Genomic DNA, 15,326 nt, shown 5'->3' with positions numbered 1-15,326 from the left:
GGTTGGGGAAATCAAAGACGGCAAGCCTACTTACAGCATCATAACTGGGCCCCAGAAGTGCCTGCCAGAGCCCACCGCTTTTTGCTCTGACCGTGGGCTTGTGGTCTTTAATTGGGCCTCCAGGTTTGTCTTCGTTTTCTTTTTTTGAAGAACACAGTATGGTGACCAGAATCTGGGTCAAGGACCCAGTGATAAGGGATGTCGGTCCTGCCACTAGTCCTGATGTTTTGCCTGTAAGGAAGCAGGATGTGGAAGCCTGAGCTGGTGCCGGCTCAGGGAGCCGCAGGGTCCAGCAGGGTAGAGAATTTAAAGTCCAGAGAATCCAGAGATTGAGGGCATTTTGTTTAATCATCCTGTTTCTGTATCCCTGGCCTCCTAAGATCAATCGGGGTACTGAATTTCTGAGTCGGTCATTCAAGGAGATCGCCAGAATTGTTTCTAACCCAGGCATGGACCTCATCCTGTCATTCCAACACAATTCGAGGCCTTCTGATGATTTTCCTATTAACGGGTTCCTAGAATTAAAGATGTACACTTCGTAGCGGGTCAAAAAGAATTCCCTTCAAGGGTCTGAGAATAAAGTCTTTGATTACTTACGAAAACTCATTTAACTTTTCTTTCTTAGCTTCTTTACCCTTTAAATGCTATGATGAAATTGATCAGAGAAAAAGAAGAGCACACACTTAGTGAACTCTTATTTTGTGCCAGGCACTACACTCAGCCCTTTCCTGTATTTTTTCTTTTCTTTTTTTCAGTAAAAATGACTAGGATTTGGGGCGCCTGGGTGGCTCAGTCATTAAGTGTCTGCCTTCGGCTCAGGTCATGATCCCAGGGTCCTGGGATCGAGCCCCACATGGGGCTCCCTGCTCAGCAGGAAGCCTGCTTCTCCCTCTCTCTTTGCTCCTCCCCTCTGCTCTTGCACACTCTCTCTCTCTGTCAAATAAATAAATAAATAAATAAAATCTTTTTTAAAAGATGACTAGGATTTAAAGTCCATTTTAATGAGAACACTTTCTTACTACTTTTAAATAAAAATGACTTACATTTTTTAATATGAACATGCTCTGGCCTTCGGACTTCACTCCTTCCTGATGGACGGGGTTTCGGTGCCACAGGACTTCTGAGTCCCCAGGGCTCCTGAGGCTCCTTCCTCTGCTGGAAGTCCTTGTGGCAACTTCGGAAGCCTGATTCTTACCAAGTGTTTAACCACTTGCCATTCTGCATTCACTGAAGGGATGTTCTTGAGAACTTGAGGAATATGTGCTCTTTCTCATCCAAGCATCTTTACGATATCTTTTTCCCAATATGGACATCTTTTTGTACTTTTTAAAAAAGATTTTATTTATTCATGAGAGACAGTGAGAGAGGGAGGGGGAAGCAGAGGCAGAGGGAGAAGCAGGCTCCCCGCAGACAGTGACATGGTGCTCGATCCCAGGACCCTGAGAATGACCTGAGCCAAAAGCAGATGCTTAACCGACTGAGCCACCCAGGTGCCCCCTTTTTGTACTTTTTATTCTGGTAATTATATGCAGTTGATGAGGGTGCTGTGGATCCCCACCATATTTTTCATGATCTGCAGGTAAAGGCTGAAACACTTTATCTGGAATTCTTGACTTGGTAAATGTGTGACGAATCCAGCCTGTACAAATGAGAGGCTCCACACGGTTTGTCAGTTTGCAGTCGGCCTAGGGGCCTCTGAACTATTGAGTGCAGAATGCCTGCCCTGAGTGTGGCGCTATTCTCTTCAGAGGTGAGGGGAAGCAGAGCAGAGCAAAGGCTCAGCCCTTTCCTATATTTCTTATATTTCTTATTTAATTACCACAACAATATTGATCTCTCTTCCTTTGTAGTTTATAAATATGAGGCTGAGATTTACCTAAAGTTACTGGAGCTACTAACTGGTGGGTTTAAAACTCAGATATGTTTGTCCTTAAAGTCCTTAGCTGCCATATGTTGTTTACAAGGAGATGACTAGAAGGGGGTTCTTATTTTAGAACCTTGTGTTTTCTTTTGCATTTTATAGTATTCAATGGATTTTGTGAACAGCTCTTTTCTGGGGGGGTCTTATAAGAACTGTAAATAAGACAGAGCAGGTCTTTCTCCCATTTTTTTCAGGTGAGGAAACTGAGGTCCAGACAGGTTAAATGCTTGGCCAAGGTCCCAGAAGTGGTAAATACTGGAACAGGAAAGAGGATGTAGGTCTTCTGACCCCCTTTCACAGCCCCTCTAATTAGGCAAAGAGCCCATGCTAGAAGAGACCTGAGTGACCATAGAAACTTTGGCTCTCATTTTACATTTGCAGAAACTAAGATCCAGGGAGGGAGTGTTACTTAGCCAAGGTCACCCAGTTAGCCATCAACAGAACTGGCACCAAAAATCAGACCGCTGATATTCCCAATTTAATGATATTTCTACGCTTTCAAAAGAAACTTGTAGGTTGCAATCAATAAAAAACATTTGAAGAAAACATTTCTTCAGTTGCTTTGGAAGCACAGAAGGGGAAGCCTCAGGATGGCGAACCTTTGTGTGTCTTTGGTTCTATCCTCAACCCCAAAGTATTTCCTAAAAGATTTTGTTTAGAGAAGAAAATCACTAATTGGTCATTGATATGATGGCTATAAATTACAAAGTAATTTTCCCTTGGTGACAATGGGTAACTTCCTACTAAAAACGTTATTTTTATGTAGGCTCTATTAGCTTTTAAGGACCGTTTCTTTTAAGATCCGGAATCTTTATCCTCAGTTCGAAGACTGAAGGAGTCATTATAGCATCCAGCACTAGAGGGCGCCCGATGAGAAGGCTGGCGGCACAGACTCCCAGGAAGCCACCTGAGCAGCTCCAGACAGGCAGAGAGGAAAAGGAAGGGAAATAAGCAGTAAACAGGTTGAGCAGCTATCATGGGGCCAGACATCACAAGCCACACGACGGGTTATGAAAAGGTGTGTGTGTGTGTCTCTGTCTCTGTGTCTGCGTGTTTGTTTTAGCTTTTGTTATTATTTTAATATAGACATGGTCCTGAAAAAATTGATTATTCACATATATACCATTTAATCCTTACAACCCTGAAAGGTAGATATTATTAGCTCCACTTTATAGATGAAGAAATTAAGGTTCGGTGAAATTGAGTGACGCAGTCACGGACAGTTCAATGGAAGGTCTGCAATACCAAAGTATCTTATTATTATTAACCATTCTTCTATGGTATTTCCACTGCGCTGGGGCTTTTTCTGCTGAAGACCATGTAATGTCCTATTGTCTAAATAAATGCCTTTCTTTTGCAGACCTTCTTAGAATTTTTTCAGCTAAAACTTTGAGATAGTGTCCTTGCATATTTAACAAGCATCCTGGCTGACTCTGATGTGGGTAGTTCGTGAACTTCATTTTGACAAACTACTTCTCAGTGCATTCCTCTGGAGGTATTCACACTCATATATCACATCTGATGCGATTTGCCATTTGTTGCTATTCCTTTAGACATTTTCTCAAGTTACCTCATTTCTGTACATTTTGTTTTTCAAGAGCAGAAGCTCCATTCCCCCACTTCAGACCCATTAGATCCCTATTGGGTTAGCAGTTTCCCAGCACTTCTCTCTGCCTAAAGCATAACTCCCTCCCTGTATCCCTTACCTGTGTAGTTCGTACTCCCCCTTCAGGCCTCAGTTTAGGCTGCTCTGAGTGCTCTTGTTGCCCGAGTCCTAGAGGTGCTCCTGCTTTGTGTTCCCATGGCACCCCGCGCTTCTCCCACCAGAGCAGGGCACGGGGTTCACACACCTTTCTGTCTCACGCACGGGTTGTTTCGTATTTCCTTAGTGACTTTAGTCTGGCCTTACCTACTGAATACTTGCTGTATCCCTTTGTGAGAGCAGGAACTTTGGTTTTCTGGTTCATTATCGTATTTCAGCATCTAGCACAGAGCCTGATGCCTAGTAGGCTAATGCTTATTTGTAGAATAAGCATTTATGATCATTTGTAGGATACGTGAATGAACAAACTGAGAAGAATGACTAAGAAGAGAGAAGAAATTTTAAAAAGCATCCTAACTCACAATGCCTGGGATGTATGGAGACAATGACGTTTGGGGCCAAGTGGGGCACCTAGGAGATGGCCAAGGGGAGCCATGAAGCCCTAGTTACTTGGCCAGCTTCATTTTCCCTGTGGATACAGTTGGTTCAACTCAATACGTACGTAGTGGTGCCTTTGATGTGACAGGCACTCTGCTAGAAGCTGGGGAAGAAAAATGTGTACACCACAGCCCCTGAACTTGTGGATGTGATATTTAAAGTGAAACCATTTTGTGATCTCTATGCCAGTGTGTTTAACTATTAATAGGAAACAAGAGATAACATTATTCCACTCTCAGGAGAGTTCAAAAGACTGAGTCTTATAATTGCACATAATATAAGGGAAGTCTGAAAGAGCAATGCAGCATAATGGGGAAAAGCCAGGCTTCCAAGTCCTATGAGGACATGAAGACAGAGTTGCAGGGAGCCTCAGCGACATGTGTGAAATAGTTCTGATGATAACATGACCACTCCTGGCCCGTGATAGCAACGGTTAACATGACGGAGCACTGTGCCAGGCACTCTGCTGAGCCATTTCCATGGATTAATTTATTTGATCCTCTCAGCTATCCAGTGTAAGTGTTTTTATTATTCACATTTTACTACTTGAGGAAACTGGCTCAGAGAGGTTAGGTAATTTGCCCAGTGTCACACCTGATAACAAGTGGCACAGTCAGGATTTGAACCTGGGCCTGGCTGATGAATACAGGAGATAATGCATGGTGCCTGGCAGATAATAAGCTTTCAGTGAATGGTTTCTCATATTCTTATTGTACTCGAGAAGTGGGGCCCACAGAATTATTGCTGTTGAGGTGAGTCGCTAGTCAGTGGATAGGGAGGAGGGCTGGGTTCCTGGGTTTGTGACTCAAGCCAGAGGCAGGAGAAGAGTCCACTCAGCTATGAGTGCTTTTGCAATTCCTCCGGCACTGTGCTTCTCAGACCCCATACCTGGGGAACTAGAACACCTCAAGGTTACAAAGGCCTCGCAGGCCACCCAGTCGGGGTCCCAATCCAATGCACGTGTCCCCGGACCACATGCCAAGTGGCCTCTGCTTGAATCTCTGTCTCAACTCTACCCACCATCCACATGCCACCTCTTCATTACTCTCCTGCAGGGAGGGCTGAGGATTGAGCCCAAGCCCCAGAAGTCACCGCTGGACCACACTTTCAAGATCTTCTAAGTCGACCCCATGTGTTGTGCGTGTGGTCCTCCTGGAGTGGGGATTAGCAGGGACGTGACCTTGGGAGAGGCTGGAGATCTTCCCACTCTTCCACAGAATGAGTCATTCTTTCCCACTCCCACTTCACTCCTCCCTCCAGGAGGCAGGGAGAGCAAGAAAGGTTCCCATGTTTATGAATCCAAATGAACGTTGGTATGGGCAGAAAGGCCCTAAGTCCTGGGGAACTGGTGTGGTCGGCGCCACGGCTGGGAGCTGGGAGGCGCTGCCGGAGCAGAGCTGGCTCAGCGCTCTAGAGTCCAGAAGGCCCAGGACACGCAGACCTGCGTACACCGAGTCCAGAAACAACACCTCCCCAGCTGGCACAGGCCCTCGTGAAAGCTCCCGGGCTACAGACTGCTCATTGATGACTAATTTCCATCTCCAAGGCTCCCCTTGCTTTGCCTTTCGCCAACTTGAAAACCTGGGGAGGGAGGTGTCAGAGCATAATTTGCTGCCTCCAGAACCCTCCTGGTTTAGCTCTCAGCACAAGGGCTGGTTAGTGAGGGACCAGTGGATAAAACCCCACTGCCTGCAGGACTCACACGGCGGACCTGTTTGTCTTGTCTTGTCTTTCCTCTCGGCACACAGCAGGCGAAGCCTTATCATCCCCGGAGGAGTCAGGACGGTTGTCTTCTTTAAAGAGCCGCTGCCTCCAAGGGGAGTGAGCTGTCCTTCGGGTTCTTCAGTCCCAGCTGTCTCGTGAAATTGTGCCAGGACCCTGACATCCCAAGCAGACTGAGTAAGAAATGTATGTTATGACCATTTGGTAGCTTATAGGTTATATGTTAATAGGTGCTTGATAAAAGCAAAATCAGGAAAAAGAAAAAAAAAAAAAGCCCAATCGCGTTGACTCTGAGTACGAGTCCATTCTGGAGCAGGGGCTCTGCCCCACACCACCTTGCTCCCAGAGACCCCCAGCCCTCCCCTCCTGCAAGGGCTTTAAATTTCAGTTGCAAAAACCCTCCCTGGACCTCATCCCCAGTTCTTCCTAACAACCAAAGCTTTCATTGTCTCCAAGACTTGTGCTTAGGCTATTTTTAACTTGTCCTTTCTTTTTAAAAAAAAAAAAAAAAAAGAAAGAAAGAAATTACACCAGAGGAGCTTAATGAGCCCCATTTAGCTTTTTGTAGAGAAGGAAACTTTGCAGACATTAACCAGTAAGTGCCGCTGAACGCCTTGGCTGCCCAGGACACCTCTGAAAATCAACCTTTCCCTCCTCGTTACAATAGCTTATTTTTGGACAGCGGCCTCCGCACCGCATCACAAACTTGCCAAACCAGGGGTTCATCGTGAATTTAGCAGAAGATAGAGATTTAGGTGAGAGGTTCAGAAGAAGACCTCAGCGTTGCTGAGGGCGGAGTGGTGGAAGGAGGGGAGAGGTCCTTGCGCTGGGAAGTCCAGGAGGCTCACTCTAGCTGCTCTCTGCACCTCTCACCTACACCCTTCCCTGCATCTACCCGGCAGTGCCACGGATGTGAAGCAAGTGGGAGAAAGAGTGACATTTCACATTTGGGTTCACAGTCATGTAAAACTAACACACACACACACACACACACACACACACACACACCCGCGGCTAGGGCCCCCACCCTTAACAACAACAACAAGACCAACAACAAAAGAGCTCAAGTATTCTTGCAGGGCATAAAAAATTCTGGCCATACACATCCCTGCCGTCCATCCACCCAAACCCGAGTCCTCCCGGGTCAAAGTTTATTCCAGGGAAATGTTCTCAGCTATTCTGCATGGTAAGAAGTCCAAGTCACAAATGACAGGACTGCCCCCAGCAGGGTCAAAGCGGGCAGGACGCGGCCATTGGCCTTCTGGACTTTTAAGGTAAAGCAACCTGGAGGCCTTTCCAGGGGGGAAAGTCCAGCCTCAATCCCTCTGATGCCCACACCCAGCCGTTGGGTTGGTCCAAAGTCTGCTGCTGACCTTCCCGGGCACAGCACGTGCATTCTTCATTGGGGTGTGGCCATGCCTTTGCTTCAGGGACACAGCACAAATGCTCTCTGTGGCCAGATGTTTCTGTATACAGTTGGAGGCACATAAATACAGTCTCTGTAACTGCTGCTGGTGTGTCTAAGGTCTACGGATGGGAGAGGGAGAGACGTAGGCTTCATCAGGGGAAGAACTTCCTCCCGGGTAAATAGCCCACTCTCTGAGCTGTGTTAGTGTTATAATGCACCATTCTTCAGAATCCATGTTATTTGAAGCATTCCACGGTAACTCAGGAGATAAAAGAGCTCCCTCAGAGCCGGAGAGAGGGCTGTTGGACCATCTTGGCTAAATGAAAAGATTTGGGGGATGCTGGGAAGTAAAGGGTAAATTTGTAAATACCAAGAATCTTTTTAAAGTTTATTATTGCAAAAAAAAAGTTATTTGCAGTCAAGATGAATGTGAAGTATGTATTGATGATGTATACAACTTCAATTAATTAATCAAAAGCAGACAAGATGAGAAGAGGAGGTCTTTTGAATTGACACTCAAGTCTAGTGCTCATAATGAAGAAGGCAAAGACTCTCATGTTTAGACTCTTGATGAGAAATTTAAAGCTCAGCAAAGCCCCATCTAAAAAGCAATTGGCTGTGAGGTCTTTACTTGCATGTTTGCTAGCAAGGCAAAAGAAGAAAGCCAATGCTTTTGCTTTATAGACAGTATAAACAGAAATTGTGTATTTATCCTCACTCAAGCCCTCATTGAATTTCGGGTAGAAGAGGGCTTGCCCCTTCTTCTATGATAGGATAGGATGACAAGGATAGGATGGAGATGGAGAATCAAGCTCTGTGTCTGTGCTCATACTCTTCCCTCTTTCTGTGGGACTTTCCCTGCCCTACTAGGTGAACCCTTATTCACCCTTTGGGACCCAGCAAAATGATCACCTCTTCCATGAAGCCTCCCCTGATACATCTGGCAGAGGATCATCTTTGTATGTGCATCTCTGTCCCTCCCCACCGGACTGTGAGCTCTTCAAGGACTGGGATTAGGCTTTACTGAAACGTGTGCTTCACCACCCAGTACAGTGCTTGGCTCACAGTTCATAAGTACTCAGTGCATGTTGTTATTACGTGTAATGTATAGAAATAAATTCTTGTTGAATGCATGCATGGCAATGGCAGGTAGAACAAATAATAAAAAGGGTTGGTGATAGGTATTAATATATAAATTCATAACCATCAATCAGCTCATCATTGTGCAAGGCAGTGGGAGAGAGGGAAGAAACATAGGACAGAGTTTAGGTCCTGGTCAGGAGAGTCAAGAGAATACACATAAAATAGCAGGAGAACATAAAACAGTGTGTGATACAGTTAGTAGTTCAGAGTAGAAGGAGGTGGGTACCAGAGCTTGGCCCTGAGTTCTTACCACCCCCACCAACACACATGCACAAAGAATTACCCCCAAACCAATGTTTAAAAATCAAGTAGCTATCAGATCTCTTTTCTGGGGTGTTCCTGACCCCACTTTGCACCTTGTTCTGCTGTGCCTATTCTCTGAACAGCACAGCCCCTTTCTCATCTCCCCCAATCCCTCACACACCTTCCTGCTTTGCTGTTGAATTCTCTGTTCCTCCAACCCAGAGCCTGTGGCCAACCGACTCCTAGACTGTGACTCCCCTCCTCCTCCTTGGTTGCCCTTGCTCAGACTGACACCCAGCAGGCACCTTCCCTGATGTGACCTCAGAACCCTTGCTCGGGAGCCAGGGCAGACCTGGAGGGTTTGGCCCAGTGGCCTGGTGTTCCCCCTTTGCTTGGCACTAGAGGAAATGTCTCTGAGGTCCAAAGGAACTTGGGACTAGAGGAAAGGTCTCTGAGGACCAAAATAGTTATGAAAGATGCTGAAGGAAGAGCTGCTTCACCCCACCACCCCCTCTAGGCTCCACATAAAGAAATGTTCTGCTCCAAGCCCAGTGTTTGCAGACTTGGTGTCCCAACTGCTAAACCTCACCCATGCACACTGGCTCTCACCATTCTTGTCTCCTTTTCTGGCCAATGATTCTACTTGCTGTCTACAGCTTCATGCAACGTTGTCTTCTTGGTGTCCAATTCCATCTCCCCTGGCTTCTGATCCTAATTTGCCTCTGGAAACTTCTGAGCATCCTCTTTCCTCCCTGGTGCAGACTAGACCAAGGAACTCATGAGACAGCTGCCTTGGGGTTTAGCCGGGCCCGTGCATTTGCTACGTTCCACCTCTGTTGGGCAGTTTCCCACCATCCCTCCTGATATCCTGAAAAGTGGGAGGCTTCATGAGAAAGGCAGGTCTTAAAGACTGGGTCGGATGCAGAAAGGTGAATAGGGAACATTGGCAGGTGATGAGAATAGCAAGAAATGGGACTGAAGAAAACAGGATCTTCATGAGATGGGGACCTTTGGATCAGTCTTCTGATGGTCTCATCCTGGGGCCGAACCAGGGCCACTGCCAGAGCTGCCATCTAAATGAAGAACATCACAGTGCTGAAAGCCACCCAGCGCAGCAGCTAGAGTTTAAGTCACAGAAATCACCTAACTTTGGGCAAATCATTGCTTACTTTGTTTATACCTCTCTAAGAAAGAAGTTGTAGATATTGAAGTTTGCAACCCCACATGTAATCCTGAATGGCTGGACGTTCAAGGGAACTGCTGTTTGATTAGTGCACCAACCACTTGGTATTAAGGGCCAGGTTGTATGATCGTTCTATTGTGTGAACAAATAGACAATCTACAAGGTTCTAGGTTTCCTGTTGCCATACCCTGGAGAACATAGGCAGAGCCAGTGATCTCTGACTGAACCCATCTTTGGGGATTAAGTTGATACCAAGCAAAATGATGGGTCCAAGTTAAGTGGCTCTAATTCAGAAGGACTAGAAAAGCTGTGGACAGCATACACCCCAGTACAGAGCCCTGAAAAAGGAGCCTAGTGTGTTGGGTCAAAGAAACAGATAGCTTGTGGAGGCTGCACCAGTCAGCTTTCTCTGGGTTACCCCAGGACAAATAGTATCAAACTCTCAGTAAAGGTTGATTTCTTTGCTCATGTTGTATGTTACTTCATATGAACAGGAGATTTGACTGTTTCCTCCTCTAAGTTCACATTGCCCTAGGATCAGCCCCCATGCTGGCTGTAACTCCGTTCCATGCTTTCTTCATCCCAACATTCAAACTGAAAGAACGGCTCTAACTGGCACCTTGCCATTTTCAAGGAAGAGGGGAAAGAGAAATGATGAGAACCCACAGTGACTCTTCAAATTCTTTCTCAGAAGTGACACATGTCACTTTCACTCACATTTCATTAGTCAAAACAAGTCTTATGGCCAGGCCTGACTGGGTGGGAAAGTATAATTCTCCTACAGAGAAGGATAGCAGATACTGGGAACAAAATTGTAGCTAAGAGAGGGATGGACCTTGAACATCAGACCCGGTAGGTAGTTTATAGCTAATTACTTAGGAAACCACTGCAAGTTTCTGAGACAAGCAATGGCATCAGGGAGCTCTATTACAAGGCCATTTACTTCACCTGTAAATACAGATTGGAGTAGACAGAGAGTGCTGTGTAAGGGCCTCAACTGGAGCCCATGACATTAATCCAAGAGTGAGTCAACGGATTTGGGATGAAGATTGTTTATGGGGAACGGAGACAAACATTTGGGTAGAATAGTTGTTTTAAAGGAAGAAAAGACAGGACCATTCACCCGGTTAGAGGTGGGGGCTGCAGGGGTATGAGTCAAAGATGATTCCAAGATTTCTCCTACCTAGCTGGGCTATAAGACATTGAAACATGTTATTGAGTTGATGGCAGAGAACATTCTAAAGATTTCTCAGGATCACAGCACATTGACTTTCAAGGATGATATGCAACAGCTAGGTTGTGCCATCAAGAGCACTGAACTTGGCCTCAGAAATTTGGGCTCGGTTCCTGGGTCAGGCATTTATTAGCTGGGTGGCCATGGGCAAATTCGTTCACTCCTCTGTGCCTCAGTTCTTGCCCTTGTACAAATGGAGGTAATGCTACCTACCTAGAAGTATTGCTTGAGGACTACATTTCTATGAAAATTATTTATAATGATTTATAGAGTATGACTATCAAAGTCCTGGTTAGAAGTACATCCTCAGTCCTAACCATCCAATAATTATATTAATTATATAAAGTCTTGGGTTCTTCAGGGCTTAAGGCATTCTACCACTTCATTTTGAACTCTATTTAGATGGTTTTGGGCTTGAAAACCAGAGAGGACTGCCTGATAATAGAAACCATGGATCACAATCCCAAATGCCTGGAGTCACCAAATAGGTAGATAAAATACTGGCCGGGTATGGGAAATGTGAAGCACATTTGTAGGAAGCATTAAGACATGGTAGAAAAAAAGCATCTGTCTGGTATAGAAAAAAGAAGAGTGTACACAAAATGACAAAGGGCGATCGCCCCTCTCTGCCTCCAGACCAGGGACCCCTTGGAGTTGCTGAGGCTCTTGGGCCCTGCAGAATGACAGCCAGCTGAAAGGCCTCTGCAGCTTCTCAGCCCTGGCAGGATTTGGTCCACGGGAATTACTCCAGGTTTGACTGCTGTTCTGGTTCAAAATGCTGGGAATCTGGGTATTTTTGTGACATTTCCTGGTTATTAAATATCGGCAATGAATTAAAAAAACTTTTTTAAGAAAACCCTATGAAGTAACAACACATCTGTAGGCTTTGAGTGTATCACACAGAAAGGGAAGAGAGACTCACACAGTTAACTCACAAAACTCATTTAGAAAGTGAGAAAAGAGTAGAGGTTTGGGGAGATGAGGCAAACATTAGTGAGGAAAGTGGCAAGAGGGATTGTCCATTAGTGCGCCAGAGATAAATTTCTAGGGGATATCACAGAATCTGAGACATGGAAGGTCAGCTCGTCTCATGCATTTAGGTTTAGATCTAAATCTAGACTCATGGCCTGAGCTCCCCTTTGGCTCCGGCACCATGTCCGGGCCGGGCAAAGGCCCCTGACTTCGAGATGATCGGGAACAGGAGACAGGTCTGCTGTCTCCACCTTACGTCTGCATGATCCGTGGAGCAGCTAGCATTAGGGCAATGCTGACTTTTAGTTCCATGATGACAGCCGCTCAGTCTAAACTTTATTTTCAAGTCATCTCTGGGCCACACTGTTTTGAAGAGCTGTCAGATGAAGTTTCAGACAATATTACTCTTTGAATCCCAGAATGCTAGGATTTCACCCATGAGTAAGAAAACCCCACAGGCTGGCTTGTCTCCGTGTCCTCTGCATTCCTCTCTCCAGCTCAAGCCCTGCTCAACCTCAGCTTGACGTTTAAGGTTTCTGGCTGTGCTCATCTTCTCTTCCCACAGAAGAGAGCTTTCAGGAGACATCCTGACAGAGTGAGTTCCGTGTGGATTTTTAAACATTCAACTCACCATTTGGAAACAGCAATTACTCTTCCTTCCTCTTTTCAAATGGCTACACAAATCAGTTTCCTTTGGGAGCCGGTTTTATTTTGTTTTGTTTTAAAGTATTGCCCAATTCCTTTTTATGGTGCTTTTTCTCATTTTGTGTCATTTCAACTTTCAGTTGGCAAAGCTGTAATTAAGAGTCCCACTTGCTATTTTATGTCCCATCTATGTTCCTCCGTTCCATTTGAACTTTTTCTCTGAGCCAGGTTAGAGTACATAGCAACTTTACTACACAGTAAGACATTTTTAAAGTAAGTGGTATGTTACAATGAACGTTTAATCTGTTCTAACTTAATTCTTTTCACTGTTGCGTTATGTTGCTTATTTTCCTTAATAAGAGTACAATTTAAAACTTTGGAATTATTATTTTGCAATTCTGTTTGTCAACTCAGGTTAGATTGTTTTCCTTTTTCTTTTTGCTGGGGGACCAGAACAAAGGTAGTATGTTCCACCAAGTTTCTACTTTTGCTACAGAAACTCCTAGGTGCTGGGTATTATTTTAGTAAAAGGTCTAGATTTGGACAATGAATATGAATGCCTTTTCTCCTTAACAAATACTTAGAGAACAGCATGAAAAAAATTTCCCCCTAGGAAAAATTTTCCTGACTTTATATTGATTAGAAATCTGGACTAAATGCATTCATTCATTAAAACATCATTATTGACTGCCTACTATGTGCCAGACACTATTCTAAATGCATGTAATACATCAGTAGTCAAGACAGATAAAACGTCCTGTCTTTACAGGGCTTATATTCTGGCAAAGGGAGATAGATACTGAACAAAAGTATATATAATAAGTAAATAATAAGTGCTGAGAGGAAAATCATAAAGCAAGGTAAGAGGAATGGGTAGGCATGGAATTGCCGTTTTAGTTAAGGTTGTCAGGATATGACATTGGGAGGGAGGGATGCAGATCATGCAAGAACCTTGCAAGTCACTGTAAGGACATTGCCTTTACTCTGCGTGAAAAAGGGAGCTATCATAGGTTTTGGGCAAAGGCATGAGCTGATTTGTCTTACATGTTAAAAAGCTCACTTTCACTGATGTTGAGAATAGCCCATGGGGAGGGATGGGGCACGAGTGGAAGCACATAGACTAGTTAAGTGGCTAAGGAGTTAATCCAGGAGGGAGATGATGGTGAATGGAACCAAGGTGTGGCAATGAGGTGTATGTTTAGAAGGTAAGCATGACAGCATTTCCTGATGGTTTCAACATAAGTTATGAGAGAAAGACAGAAGAGTCAAGGATGACTGACTCCAGGCTTTTTTTTGTTTGTTTTAAAAAAAGATTTTATCTATTTCTTTTAGAGAGAGAGAGCAAATGAGCATGAGTCGGGGAAGGGGCAAGCAGACTCCATGCTGAGTGTGGAGCCTGATGTGGGGCTCCATCCCCCAACCTTAGATCAGGACCTGAGCTGAAACCAAGAGTCAGATGCTCAACCAGCTGAGCCACCCAGGCGCCCTGACTCCAAAGGCTTTTAGCCCAAGCAACTGGAAGGACAGAGTTGCCATTTACTGAGAGGGCAAAAGCTGTGTGGGTTGCATAGGTTTTGGGGGGAAATCAGGAGTTTGGTTTGGAACTTTTTAAGTTTGAGGTATCTGTTAGAAGTCTAGGTGGGAAAACCAAAAAAGTAGTTAGAAATGCAAATTGGAGCTCAGGAGAGGGAAATATGCTGAGAATATAAATATGGGATTGTTGGCATAGAAAGGGAATTCAAAGCCGTAAGAGTGGACGAGCTCCGTGAAGGGAGTGAGTGTGGTGTCTCAGAAGATGAAACAAGGTAGTTTACCAAAGAGGAGGGAGCAGTGGATGGTGTCTAATACTGCTGAGAGGTCAGTTAAGGATTCAGTGCTATATTTAGCCAAGTGGAAGTTGTCAGTTACCTTTCCAAGATCAGTTTCATAGAGGCATTGGGAGTGAAACCCCTATTAGATTGAGTTGAAGAGAAAATGGGAAGAAAGGAATTGGAAACAAGGAGTATAAGCAATTCTTGTGAGATGTTTAGATGCAAAGGAGAGAACAGAAATGGAGTAGGGAAGGCAGGGTCAGGAGACATTTTATTCCTTAAGATGGAGGAAAAAATCACGTTCTTAAAAAGGTTGATGGCAGCCATCCAGCAGAGAGGGGGAAATTAGTGACATAGGAGACAGGGGACACTTGCTGCCATGATCACTTGAGACTGGATGAAATTGGGTGCAAAAGTGAAGAAACTGGTTTTCAATAAGAACATGGATAGTCCACTCCTAGTGGTGGCAGGCAGGAAGGCAGAGGATATGGGTACAGATCCTCACGTGGTTAAATTTGGTGTTTTGTAATACTTTTTTTTTTTTTTTTTTACTTCTCCCCAGTGAAGAAAACACAGTCCAGGGCTACCAAGTAAGGAACCCTGGCTTGCCTAGATACACAACCTTAATTTTTTCACTCTATGAATCCATTTTAGAAGGGAGAGGTCCACTTCTCCTCTTTGTGGTTAAGACATGTACCCTTAGTTTTTCTAGTTTCAATTTCACCATATCATTTCTAATTATAACAGTCTGGCAATTTCCCTTCCTCTTTGGACCTCATGTTACATCAATAGTAATGGAGAGTTAGCCCGCATCTCCGCCCAGTTCCATTTCCCCCTCACTGTT

The sequence above is a fragment of the Mirounga leonina genome, unplaced genomic scaffold (genome assembly GCF_011800145.1).
Source record: "Mirounga leonina isolate KUSES-001 unplaced genomic scaffold, KU_Mleo_1.0 Mir_173, whole genome shotgun sequence".
Taxonomy (NCBI): Eukaryota; Metazoa; Chordata; class Mammalia; order Carnivora; family Phocidae; genus Mirounga; species Mirounga leonina.
This window is presented reverse-complemented; position numbering follows the sequence as displayed.